The 13,147-nt window shown below is 34.7% G+C and overlaps 1 protein-coding gene and 1 long non-coding RNA gene across 15 annotated transcripts in view; one reads left to right on the top strand and one right to left on the bottom strand.

Moving 5' to 3' along the window:
• Window positions 1–13,147, bottom strand: part of Ipk1 (Inositol phosphate kinase 1) — a 1,778,442-nt gene that overhangs the window by 308,501 nt on the left and 1,456,794 nt on the right. The window lies entirely within an intron of this gene.
• Window positions 155–3,402, top strand: LOC138707919 (uncharacterized). Its single transcript, XR_011334442.1, has 3 exons — window positions 155–224; window positions 436–643; window positions 941–3,402. It is a non-coding gene; the product is annotated as an uncharacterized lncRNA (long non-coding RNA).

Below are 13,147 nucleotides of genomic sequence, written 5' to 3'. Positions count from 1 at the left end.
GTTAGTTATAAAATTCTTGAACGGTTTTCCTGTCTTTAAAATTTTTGTGTCTCTTAGAGTGTCAATGTGAATTGCTTTTCTCTCTCTTTTTTTTTTAAGTAGGATCACCCACTTATTCATGAAATAAACCAGGTGAAGTTTTCAGTGACATGAATGGTGTTATTCGTAGACCAACAAATGAGGGTGAAGATTAGATGCCGGAACGAAAGGTGGATTTATACTTGGTAAGTTATATTGATTTATATTTTACATAAATTTGGCAAGAGTAATTTTTTTAATCAGGGTACAAAAATATTAAAATTGGTGACTAAATAAAAACGTGGGAAAGCCTTTCACCAAAGAGGATCTCATGTCATGTTATGTTTTATTTTCTTTATTTAAATGCTGTGAATTCATGTGACGTAATTATATGCCCAGGTATAATTTTTATTGCAGGTGCTGATTTAATTTTTTCATGCAATTGAAAGAAAAGTCAGGACTACCATAGTGCTATGAATAGCCCTGTAGTTGAGAAGTGGGTGCAAACACAGTTGTTGACCTGAGAACATTAGGGCAATGCGTTATTGTCATGGATAGTGCTGCATATCATAGCAGACTTGTGAAAAATCAGCCAACAACAAAATGGAGGAAAGAACAGCTACTGGTGATTGCAACTGAATATAATAGATTTGTTGTACTAAATGATAAGAGTTGATGGTGTGAAATCACCTTTTGATATTACATTGCAATATTAATTTCCATACTTTACAGTCATTATTATTATTATTATTATTATTATTATTATTATTATTATTATTATTATTATTATTATCATTATCATTATCATTACTACTACTACTACTACTACTACTACTACTACTACTACTACTACTACTATTGCAACCGTTTCTCTTATTTCTCATAATTAGGCATACTTATAGATGCTACTTTTTTCTTTCAGGTGAAATTGAATCTACATAAGAATCCTAAAACAACAGAGCCTTGCCAATTACTGTTCTGAAGCGGCCTTGTCTTATGTGTTGTGTCTATATACAATTAATTCTTTCAGTTTTTTTCCCCCTTTAATGTAATGAAGTTGTTGGTTGATTGATACCAAGTGTTCAGCAGTTGATGTCATTTGTTATCTTGCACTCCAATATTTAACCGGATGATTGAAAGCTGTGTAAAGTTAAACAGTCAAGACAATGATCCATATCTTCATTGAGATTTCAGAAATGGCATGGGGAGATTCTGAAATATCAGTTCTTTGTAAATATTTGAGACAATCATGGCCTGTGATAATATGAGTACTGCCACTGTAGATTTTCATAGAAGTTCAGTTATTAAATTAGGTGTATTATTTTTACTATGTATTGTACTATATTTTTGTTTCGCTTAATTGATGAATTATATATGCTGTAAATTGAATAGTAGACTGTAGGCCTATAGCTTAACTGATGAATTGTATGTGCTGTAAATTAAATAGTAGGCTGTATACCACAAGTGATGAATTGTTTATGCTTGTAACGTGAAGTAATTTGCATGATATTTATTATCAATTTCTGTATATTTCAACTGATTGAATTGTTTATACTTTTAAATTGAATTAACTTGCTTGCTATGTATTATATTTTATAGCTTAACTGATGAATAATTGTTTAGGTTTGTCAATTTAATAATCTGAGTGCCATGTACTTCATATTTTTAGTGGAGCCACCAATGTAGCTTAGTCGGTAGACTTGTTGGCCTGCAAATTCAGAGCTGCACTCGAGGGTAGTTTGGATCCCCCATTTGGTCTGATTAGTTGGTTTCTTCTGAGGATTTTCCTCCATCGTGGAGCGGATGCCGGATGGCCTATTGCAATTTTTTCATTTGCTTTAGAATCATTCCGATTTTTGTTACCACATTGTCATGTTCTGATCTTGTTATTCTTTTAACAGTGTGGTAAGATGCAGGTATATAGATAACCTTACAGTAATTTTGCTACCTTTCAGCTACCTCATTACCTCCCACTCCATAAAGTTCATGGATCCACTGAAGTACCAGTCGTCGATGTAATTCGACCATTTTGCTTAAAATATTAAAACACTGTGAAATATTGAGATTTCATGCTGTTACGTCCAATACTGCAGCAAGAATATCTGATTTTGAATCTGATAGTATGACAGCCTTCTCAGATTTATGAAGTCGATACTGGAGATTTTGTAAGCTTAAAAGTGTATCTAAATTTTCACTATCAAAATTAGTCAGTGTTTGAAGTTAGTTAGTTAGTGGCGTTTAAAAAGGGCACGTCAGCTACTATGGCTATTTGCGCCCTTATCTAAAATCTTTCACTAAACACAAACACAATACAATAACCAGAATGTTAAAAAAAACTAAAAAGCGTTGTCACGGTTAAAATGGGGCAAACAAGTGTTTGAGTATAATTCCCTGTAAAAGGGAATATACTGGTATTGTACTACAACACCACTACATCTATGGCTTGGTAAACAGGATCCATCTATAAAAAATACTGTATGTAGTCACTCACTGACCAGATCATTTATCGTTTCTAATGATTTTTAAAATGTCTGGAGAAGTATCACATTTCTTAACATCATCTGTTAAAGTTAACTTATATACTATTCATTTTGAAATAACTTGGGATTGTGTTTTATTAGTAAAGTTTCCCTTAATTGAGCAAGTTTGAGTTCTCCAAGTAGAGTCAAAAAGTCTGTTGGGATTTTGGCTCAGTTTATTAATATTTGTGGACTGTGATTTTTTGTTCTAGACAACCATATTATTTGCAAATGATGAGATTATCATAAGATCTATTTCTTTAGTTAGACCATCGACATTAATATTGGAAAATGTATTCCTGAAAACAACAATGTGGGAAGCCCAGATGAATCTGTCTCTATTTACATATTTGTGTCAATGAATCAAATAATCAAGTCACTGACCCAGTGTAACACTTTATCATGGACACCCTAAGTTTGCAATTTCTTAAGTGATTTATATCTACAGAGCCATATGCTCCTCGAAAATAAATTAAAATTGTTAAGATGTTTTGTTTTCTGTTTAAAATATCTTTAATATCTTGACTAAAATTTAAAATCTGTCCATTTGTTGAATGCAATTCTCTAAAGTCAACTCAATAAGATGAAAGTTAGTTACTAGATTCCAGGAACCAATTCAATCTATGAAATCATCTCTTCCATAATTTTGGCTATCATACTAGTAAGTGGTATCTGTCGATAACTAGAAAAGATATTAGTTGAATAATTGCTTTTCAAAATTGATGTTATGATAGATTTTCTCCAGACAGATGTTGTATTTTAGATGAGATTACAAGATAAAAGTAGTGAGTTTGCTTGTTTGCCAACATGTTTAAGAAAATCAGCATGTGTATTGTCTGGACTTGGAGATGTTTTGGGTGTTATGTTATTAAATTAATAGTAATATTCAGTTCTTCCTTAATAGTCTGACGTACACAGATAAAACTAACAACCACACCACCATCTAATCTAATAGAAATTAAAATATAATTAAATGTAGGAAAAGTAATTAAAATTATAAATACACGTAATAAACCATAACCCCCTAATTTCAACAATATACTATTTTATTCCCTTTTACAGCTTGTAGATAATTATTAATTATAGTTATTACTTATTAGCATAATATTTATTGAACTTTTTGGCTATTTCACTTCGTTTGAAAGTTGTTATTGTGTACAAAAAGCATTTTTTGATGATCGTTTCATGCTGTATGTTGTGTATAAATCTATGATTTCTGGCCATCTGTTCTGTGTAATCCATCTTTTGTATAGAATTAATAAAATACTCTTTGGTAGTAATTATTTTATTAACTGAGTATTTAATTTTCACCAGCTCACATTTCTTGAATCATTTGTTTTTTCTTATTTAAATTTAGGACACAAGAGCCAAAAAGAGACTTCACAGTTATGTATCATGGTAAGTGTAACATTATTAAGCAATTTACAAACAAATGAAATCTTTAAAAATGTATCTAGAAGTGAAATTGCTTATGGCTTTTAAGGGCCAAAATTATTTTTGTAAGTTGATTTATTATTATTTCAGTTTTAGCCTAGTTGTATTATCCATTTCCTTACTAATTTCAAAAGATAATCAGAAGTTCATTCGAATTCCAACCAAAAGTCAATTGGTTATTAATTTATCTACCTTTAGGAAGTACAGTATATGTACGCTGGAATCTTTGAAGTGAAGTGACAATAATTTAATTGGTCTTGGAACAGATTTGATTCTTGAATATTATATACTATACTTTGTTGTATATTTACGTCTAGTAACCTATTAATGCTAATACTAATAATAATGCAAAGGAATAAAAGAATAGAACATAGCAATACATTTCTCATTATTATTATTCTCATTATTATTGAAACTATTTAGAATAACCTTCCAACATTAAGGTAAAGTATGGTGGGTAAAGAAGTCATTCAGTACATAGGATCGTGATTTTACTACATGTGGTGATATCTGGTAACAGTTGGCAACACTGACAAGGCGGAAATATTTGCTGTTTGGGAACTGAACTTACGTGATCCTCACATTAGCAGTAAAGCGACCATCCATGAGTCAACGTGTGCGGTGTCATATGATTCTAGCGATTCATTTCCCCCACTATCGCTACTAGCTACTCTACCAGCTAGTCTACCATCGTCAACGTGTTCGTGGAGCAGAGAGGCATTGGAGGCATTGGAGAGGTGATCTGTGGACCAGATGTCAATGATGACTTGTGTAATTAGTAGAGACGACTTTTATCAATTATTTGTGTAATTCGTGCTTTTTAATTTACACAAATTTGTATTTTATTTTAAACTACGCGCATGTGATTTAGTTTTGATGTTAATTGGCCGTAACTCGGTAACCAGTAAAGATTTTGAGGAGCGGTAACTTTTAAAACGAATTTCCATTCTTACTCAACATTTTTCTCGCTTTGACCCCCCATCTAACGTGAAAAACAAAAAAGTTTACCGCTTACCGAAAATTTTTTTCTGTGAGCAGATCACTTCAGAGTCAGTATTTTTTTTTTTTTTTTTTTTTCACTTTTAAAAACAATATTTTGACTTCGAATTGTTTTCTATGCTTCCCTTGGGTATTGACCTATCAATACAAAAAATTGCAGCGCGATTGTTTGAATATCATAGATGCTACGACGTGATAAGTTAAACGGAGCGGGAAATATCATTCTTGGTTACTCCGACTGTCAGCCAGCGGCCTGTCAAGCTCCGCCTTGTGCATACCGCTTGCTTCACTCGTGGCGGGAATCCTGTGTCAGTGGTTGTAAAGTTTTAAAACACTGCACACATTGGGTGTAGAAAAACATATTGCTCGTGTGTTCGAAAGACCTGCCACGACATTAACTTTTCGTATAAATTCAAAACTGGAGGTAGAATTTAATTAATTTTTTAATTACAAACTACTAACGAATTCGGATGAACATCGTCGTTCACCAATAGGCCTGATTTGCAGCCTTCGACCTCATTTCAAGAGTTTAATCGCTTTCTTCTGCATGTGCCTTAATACCACGAAAAATAAAAAAATAAACAAATAAATAACAACTAATATCAATCAAATTATTGAGAATGTTCACTAGGCACTATTTTGTAAGAATTGTACAGTTTACCTCAGTGTGAGTATAAGCCGTTCTTCCTGCAAAATAGGATTCCCTGGCAATTTTTCCAAGCCTTCTGTATGAAATCTTTAGTTAAATAGAGAAGATAATCGAAAGTTTCGATTCCCACTCTCGGGTAGCTAATGCATTTTTCTGGAAAGTTCCGCAGATATTTAAAAAGATAATATTCACCAAACGCAACCCTTTATTATTTATAGGATGAAGGGAACACTCTCGAGAAAAGATTTCTTGTAATAATAATCACTTTGATTCTGCACTGTCTAATAAATCAAATTCGTCCTCACTACTTGAATCCCTTGCGATATCAAGTCTACACAGAGATTCCAAGGAGATGACCTAATCAGCTGTGAGTCAGCTGACAGATTAAAGCGACCTGCAAACAAGCTCCAATTTGTGCACACCAAGCTTCCTTGTCTTTCATAAACACTGCTAGCGGAGCCTGCTAGCTTTAAAGCTAGGCGCCAACGTGTTCGTACCCTTAGAGACCTTGACCTGTCAAAGGAGAAGGCAGAAATTCTAGGGTCTAGACTACAGCAATGGAATCTTCTCGAACTTGACGTCAGGGTCTCACAGTACAGACAACGTCACAGGGATCTGCTTCCCTTTTTTTTTAGAAGAAAAACAATCTTGTTTGCTGCGACATTAATGGCTTGATGAAATGTTTGAATTTGAACCATGATCCAACTGAATGGAAGCTATTCATAGACTCCTCCAAGCTTAGTCTGAAAGCTGTATTACTTCATAATGGCAACCGACTTCCTTCTAGTTCTGTTGGTCATGGAGTTCACATGAAGGAGACTTATGCAAATATGACAGCCCTCTTTGACTCAATCAAATATCATGAACACAAGTGGAAAATCTGTGGTGATCTAAAAGTCATTGGCGTACTCTTAGGAATGCAACTGGGGTACACAAAATATTGCTGCTTTTTAGGTATGTGGGGCAGCAGGGATAGAAAATCACATTATATTCAAGTAGGCTGGCCTGCAAGAAATCTTAATCCTAGCGAGAAAAATGTCGTTGCCGAGACTCTCGTGGACCCAAAAGATGTTCTTCTTCCACCCCTGCATTTAAGCTGGGTGTGATAAAAAAAATTTGTCACAGGTATGAACCAAGAAGGACAGGCCTTTAAGTATGTAAGAGAGAAATTTCCGAAATTAAGTGATGCCAAAGTCAAGGAAGGTATTTTTGTCGGGCCACAAATTCGAGAACTTGTAAAGGATCCTGCATTTGACCAAGTTTTGGATGGGAAAGAAAAAGAAGCTTGGGAAGCCTTCAAGGGAGTTATTAATGGATTTTTAGGCAACAAAAGAGATGACTACACTCTGTTGGTGACAGTGCTCCTGCAAAAATACCATCAACTCGGATGCAACACGTCCCTTAAAATCCATTTTCTCCACTCCCACCTAGACTTTTTCCCTCCTAGTTGTGAAGCTTTCAGTAATGAATACGGAGAAAGATTCCATCAGGATATTTCTGTTATGGAACAAAGATATCAGGACCTTTGGAATGAAACAATGCTTGCGGATTACTGTTGGTCTTTGCGTAGGGATACTCCGGAACTCACAAGAGGCAAGCTAAAAGACGACGATCTCATGAGCCACACATGATTCTCTTCAGACCCGACCATCTGCCAGGTATTCTTCCATAAATTTAGAACTCTTAGAATGTAACTGCCATTTTAAAAAATTTAAATGCACTTTCAGTGTTGTCGGCATATGTAATTAAAATGTATCGTTTTCTCTTAATCCATTAAACTGAAATACTTCCACCTATTGTGTATCACAGAAACTAGAGCTAAGAAAAATTTTTCATTGTCATATTCGTTTTTCTCAACCTAAAATTAGTAAGAATTGACTGATGAAGTGCAGGAAACATTCAAAATTTTTTTTTTTTTGTTGGCCAGTGTTATACATTGAAAGGTAGAGATGATGTTTCAAATAGGCTAGTTGATTGTTTATACATGCATATAACAGTTACCAAAGTAGATAAAAATTCAGTCAGGTATAAACAACTGTGGCGATTCAAGCCTGCTTCACTTCGGAACTTCGGGAGTGATCAATCTCGAGTATCGGATCACTCACAACCAGTCTTTACGTCAAGGACGCGACGTCGTGAGGGTTTTCGCCTTTCCGGGTCTGTTAGTCTCGCTTCCTCGAACGTTGTTCATCTCTACTAAATACTAATTTGTAGTGGTCAGCCTTATGTCCTACTATGTGGAACAAATAAATATCTCACATTTGCAACATAAAATATTCGACTGCACTTTCATCTGATTCTTCTCTGTGATTGCAATCATCTGTTTACGGATAGGCTATATTTCATGGTCTTACAGTAGCGTCAAATTTCCATTGTGAATGATGACTCAGCTTCTTACCGTTATTGTAACGTTTAAGTTCTCACGTTAATTTTAACGTTTTCCTTGTGAATGGGCCTAGTTATTTCGAGAAATTTTTGTTAGTAAGTTTATTGATTTTAACACAGCATTCTGGACAGGTTTTTGAATTACATATCTAAAGTAATAACCATAAATAAATAAGTAACCATGGAAACATAGCCCGTTAGACTGATGAAAAGTGAAGTTACTTAAGTTCCTTGAAACAACGCAAGCAATGACTACTACATACTTTATGTAACCTCAGAATAATACGGGCTAAAACGTAAATATGAATGTTCAATTTGTTATTTCGTCGTTGTTCCTGCAATAAATCCTATGAGACATATTTATCGATTTTCAGATTTTTGCTCTTTTAAATAACTTGAATAGTGACATAGCAAATAATAAAATCTCCTATATGTAATTATATTTCTTTGTTTCGAAAATGTAAGAACTCACAGTCTCCTATGTACGGCTGCCATAGGATGAATAAATGTGTTTTTTCTTCCTACTGAAAAATGTTATATTTTGCACATAGGAGTTATTGCAGGAACAACGACGAATTTGTGTTACATGTAATATTTAGGTCTACGTCATGAAAAGGTAATGCATTAATTGGTACTGAATGTAATTTGTGCAATTAATATTGCATTTTCTTTGGCAGTGCGTAAAATAGCAGTGCCTAAAGTGATTGCTTACTATTTTAAGCACTAATGTCTTAAAGTCTCACTTAAGGCACTGAACAGTGGATAAAATGCAAGTTTACACACTATCAAGGAGAATTTTTTTAAATATGCTACCTTAATTCCTGGAAGTTAATTTTTATAGTAAACATCCTGCCTATTGTACACTGGATTCCATTAATGTCGTCTCGTTCCTTAGTCCTGCTGACAACGAAACTGCGTATTCTACTCCCACCTCTACTGTGCACATGCGGCTTGACTCGTCTGTTTTTGTGGTGATCATGCTATAGTAGTAGCTACGCCGTTATCATTCGTTGCAAATTGGAACTCGTTTACGATGTATGCCAATATTTCAGAGATGTAGCGACACGCCATTATTAACAGAAATGATTTTCTATGTGTCTGTTGTATGCATATTTACTAGAGAGGTGTGAAGTACTAACTGTAAACACAATTTCAAAACGTGACGGCATTAATGGAATAGATTATGCCATTTCGATGGTATTGAACAGCAACCTCGTATGTCAAATAATTAACAATTCCCATCAAAGAAATTTTCCCAAATCTTCTACAAAAACATCTTAAGTCAAGGTATGGACACAAACTTTACAGGAAGAGATTTTAAGAAATGTCCTGTTATGTACCGTAAGAAATTTGTTCATTTTTATCGTATTTTTATGTTCGCGATAAAATGTACGTTTTCATGAAAAGTTCATCTCAGTATCTTAATTATAAATATACCTTTATTATAATTGGTAGAAGTCCGTTAGCCTAATGTACTAGTTATGCATAACCAAAACTTCAAATTTCACTATCTCGAAGAATATATTTTCTACGTTTTCAACCACAAGTACTCATTTTATTTCTCAATGGTTAAAGCTAGATTGATGAAACTTGGCATATTTATTCATTAATATAACTGTTGTAAAATGGAGCATTTGATTGGCTGTATTCAGCATAGTTTTATTGCTAGAGAATTACACGTAAAGCAGTATATATTTTTTTAATAATGTTTGATCATTGAAAAAATTATACTTTTTTATAAATGAACAAATTAGAGTAGGACGTTAAAGCTAGATTGATGAAACTTGGCATATTTATTCATTAATATATCTGTTGTGAAATGGAGTATTTGATTGACTGTATTCAGCATAGTTTTATTGCTAGAGAATTACACGTAAAGCAGTATATATTTTTTAATAATGTTTGATCATTGAAAAAATTATACTTTCTTATAAATGAACAAATTAGAGTAGGACGTTAAAATGCTCCTTTGCAAAATATGCAGTGTTATATTTAAGAAAAATTAGATTTCTATAAAAAAATAATTCTTTTAGAAATAGGATTTTCACCAAGAAATTAAAAAAAAATAAGTTCATTTTTTTTAGTGTTTATGAGAAAATACTGAAATTTGCAATGTGTGATTATGATATTCATATGCATATTCAATAAAAATTTCAACTCTCTAACTAAAAAATTGTGGATAGAAATTTCAGTAGCGCATCGCCTTAAAATCTTTCTTCCTTTCCTGTAAAACATAATTTTTTTTTGGACATACAAGGTTGCATCGGTTTTCATTCTATACAAACCACGACTTTATATATACACTGATGTTTTAAACACATTATTTCTCAGGCTAGAACGTATGTCCCTTATACCGTTCTGACTTTCATCATTAAAGTATATTTCATACAAAAAATGAGCACGAGCGACAGACCCCCTAAACATAACTGTCGAAGGGCACTGTTAAACCTTTGAAAACCTTGAAGCCATCATTGACAATGCGTAGCAGTTACACTGTCTCCGTTATTTTCTCTAACTGTTATAATTAACTGGGCTAAAACAAAAACTACGATATTTTTCGACTATCACTAATACAGGGTATACAGCAAGCAATATCATTTCAATCAGATTAATTATTTAATTGTTTAAGCTAATTGAGTTAAAAATTGATACTCTAATATCTATGTACTTTTGTATTTTCTATTTGTATATAGACCCTATTATTACATGCTGTATTATTTTACCATTTATTAATGTTATTGTGCTCAATGAACTCTCTTAATTTTGTGATATATTTTGTATAACTGATCTGAACTGCGCCCGAGCACGAGCTTCTGCTCTTTCGGGCTGCAATGCCTAATAGGCATAGCTCAAGTGTAAAGTATTAAATAAATAAAAAAAAAATATAAATACGTGACGGTGAATGTCCAGAGGAAGAATGTTCTGAGACTGAAACCGCTAGTGTGCATTGACAAACTGAAACTGGTGAATCAGAAACAGTTTCTGAAACAGAAATTAGTATCTGAGAAAAAAACACGAATACGAAATGTGATTTTCATTATTTCAATTTTGTCACGATTATATAAAATAGGCCACTCAGGTATTATTTCACAGAGTAACTTACAATTTAGTCCACCGTTGTGGCTGAGGGGTTAGCGAGTCTAACTCCGAACCCAGCGGTCCCGGGTTCGATTCCCGGTCAGGACGAGTTGCCTGGGTGAGGTTTTATAGGGGTTCCCCCCCCTCATTCCTATGGATAAATATCAGGTAATTTTATCAGGCGATTGGAACCCCACTCATCTTCGCCACTTCCTTTCCTCCCCCATCATCCCGTTTCTGGTTTCGCCTCGGACCGACAGGGGGGCCTTGGGGGAAGTTGCCGAAGCAGGAATGGTATATGGATTTCTGTTGACTGTAGGGACCGGTTGTTAGAGAGTCATGTGGTTGGGTTGGTGCGCGTAGGCGATCTATGGCACGCAACTCATTCCATATCGAGGGTTAGCGCAATAGATCTCTACAGGTCGCAGTGCTGGGCCATCCGTGCCCCGCTCACTTAAATTCCATTCCATTGCAACTTATAATTTATATTTAGTGATTACAATTAAGCATAACTACAAACAGATCTCCCTTTTCCTGTAAACCGTGAAGAGAAGTGCTTCAGTTGCTTTGATAGCCTGACTTTACGTGAAGTCCCTTCATGTTTTATGTATATAAGGTACGTACATAAACATTACAGCCAGCGCCAAAGATCATCCATGATGTGTCGCATAACAACCGGCAAATTACACAGAGTGACTATTAGATTCATCGGTCTTTCTTTGTGAAGTGCAGACGTGTTCATTATCATCTCTTATCATCCAATATTCATTTACGTTTTTTAAAGTAGTTAGTCACCTGGGAGTGCGGTACTTCGGTACTAGCCTACTTATTCAGGTATTCTACAGAATATAGTTTTATATTACAGAAGTAGCTGGCTACATGGAATCTGCAAATTTAACCCAAGGCCAAGAAAGAGGACGAAGAAGAAGAACAAGAAGACTCTATTAGTCAGCCGAGTCTGTGGCGCAATACCAGCGCGCTACATTCCCATCAGGCTGCCCGGTTTCGATACCCGGCACTATCGTAGTGAAATTTATAATGGACAAAGCAAACGTTGCAGAAAGCTCTTCCCGGGATATTGTTTCCCTCTAACATTTCACCAACACACTCCATCTCTCCCTCACTTCATCTATCATCTGCAATATTGTGTGAAACATAGGTTGGGGTGAATTTCTAGAGGTAATACGGGTCTCCAACGTCGATACATGATTTAAGACTTTAGATCTCTCGACCCTTGGGCTTATCGGGTACTCGTCTAGGAATTGGACCTAAATCTGTCAGGGCTAAGACACGATGACCGCGTGTAAGGATCGAAATGAAGAACAATAACAGCATGCAGGGGTGCACTGGGCCAGTGCAAGCATAATTACCAAAGCTCGGAACTTGGGGACTTGTGTGTCGTGCGCTTGAGTAAGGTTACAGGTACAGCGTACACAAAGCTCAAGCTGCAAGAGCTCAGGGACAGTCGTATGTACTAAGAAAGTGGTCACATCGGATGGCAAGAAGACGAACGAAGAAACTGTGTCATGTCGAAGCCAATGACATTAAGAGAATTACAGGTAAATGATCTGTCTGAGGAATGAGAAAATACGTGTTATTCGAATGGGTGTTATGGAAGTTTGAAAATACATTTCTTAAATTTTAGGTACAGAATTTCGTGGAGGAATTCTGAGGAGAGACATTATTTTCTTCTAATGCAGAGTTTATATTTTGTAAGTTGTGCCACACATAAACTAGAGCTGGAAACGGGCATTCATTGAAAGACATTGCAGTCATTTAAATTGATGGAAAATTTGTCCATAGCCATGGATCAAGTCGTAGAGGGACCTTCCCTAGTAGTGATACACTAATTGAAAACTATTTGCAAGAAAAATTTAGGATATACTTATCTTTCTCAGATACGAGATCTGCTGAAAATCGAACAGGAAACAGTGACAGTGAAAATATTCAGTATTTTATTTAGGCCCAAGACTTTATAATACAATTTCAAACCATTTTCCAAATTTGAAATTAAAAAAAAAACTTTTAAAAAAGAAATTTGTAAAATTATCCATGATATATAATA

The sequence above is a fragment of the Periplaneta americana genome, chromosome 10 (assembly GCF_040183065.1).
Source record: "Periplaneta americana isolate PAMFEO1 chromosome 10, P.americana_PAMFEO1_priV1, whole genome shotgun sequence".
NCBI classification, from domain to species: Eukaryota; Metazoa; Arthropoda; class Insecta; order Blattodea; family Blattidae; genus Periplaneta; species Periplaneta americana.
Note: the sequence above shows the minus strand (reverse complement) of the source record. Positions and strands in the feature narration are given on the sequence as shown.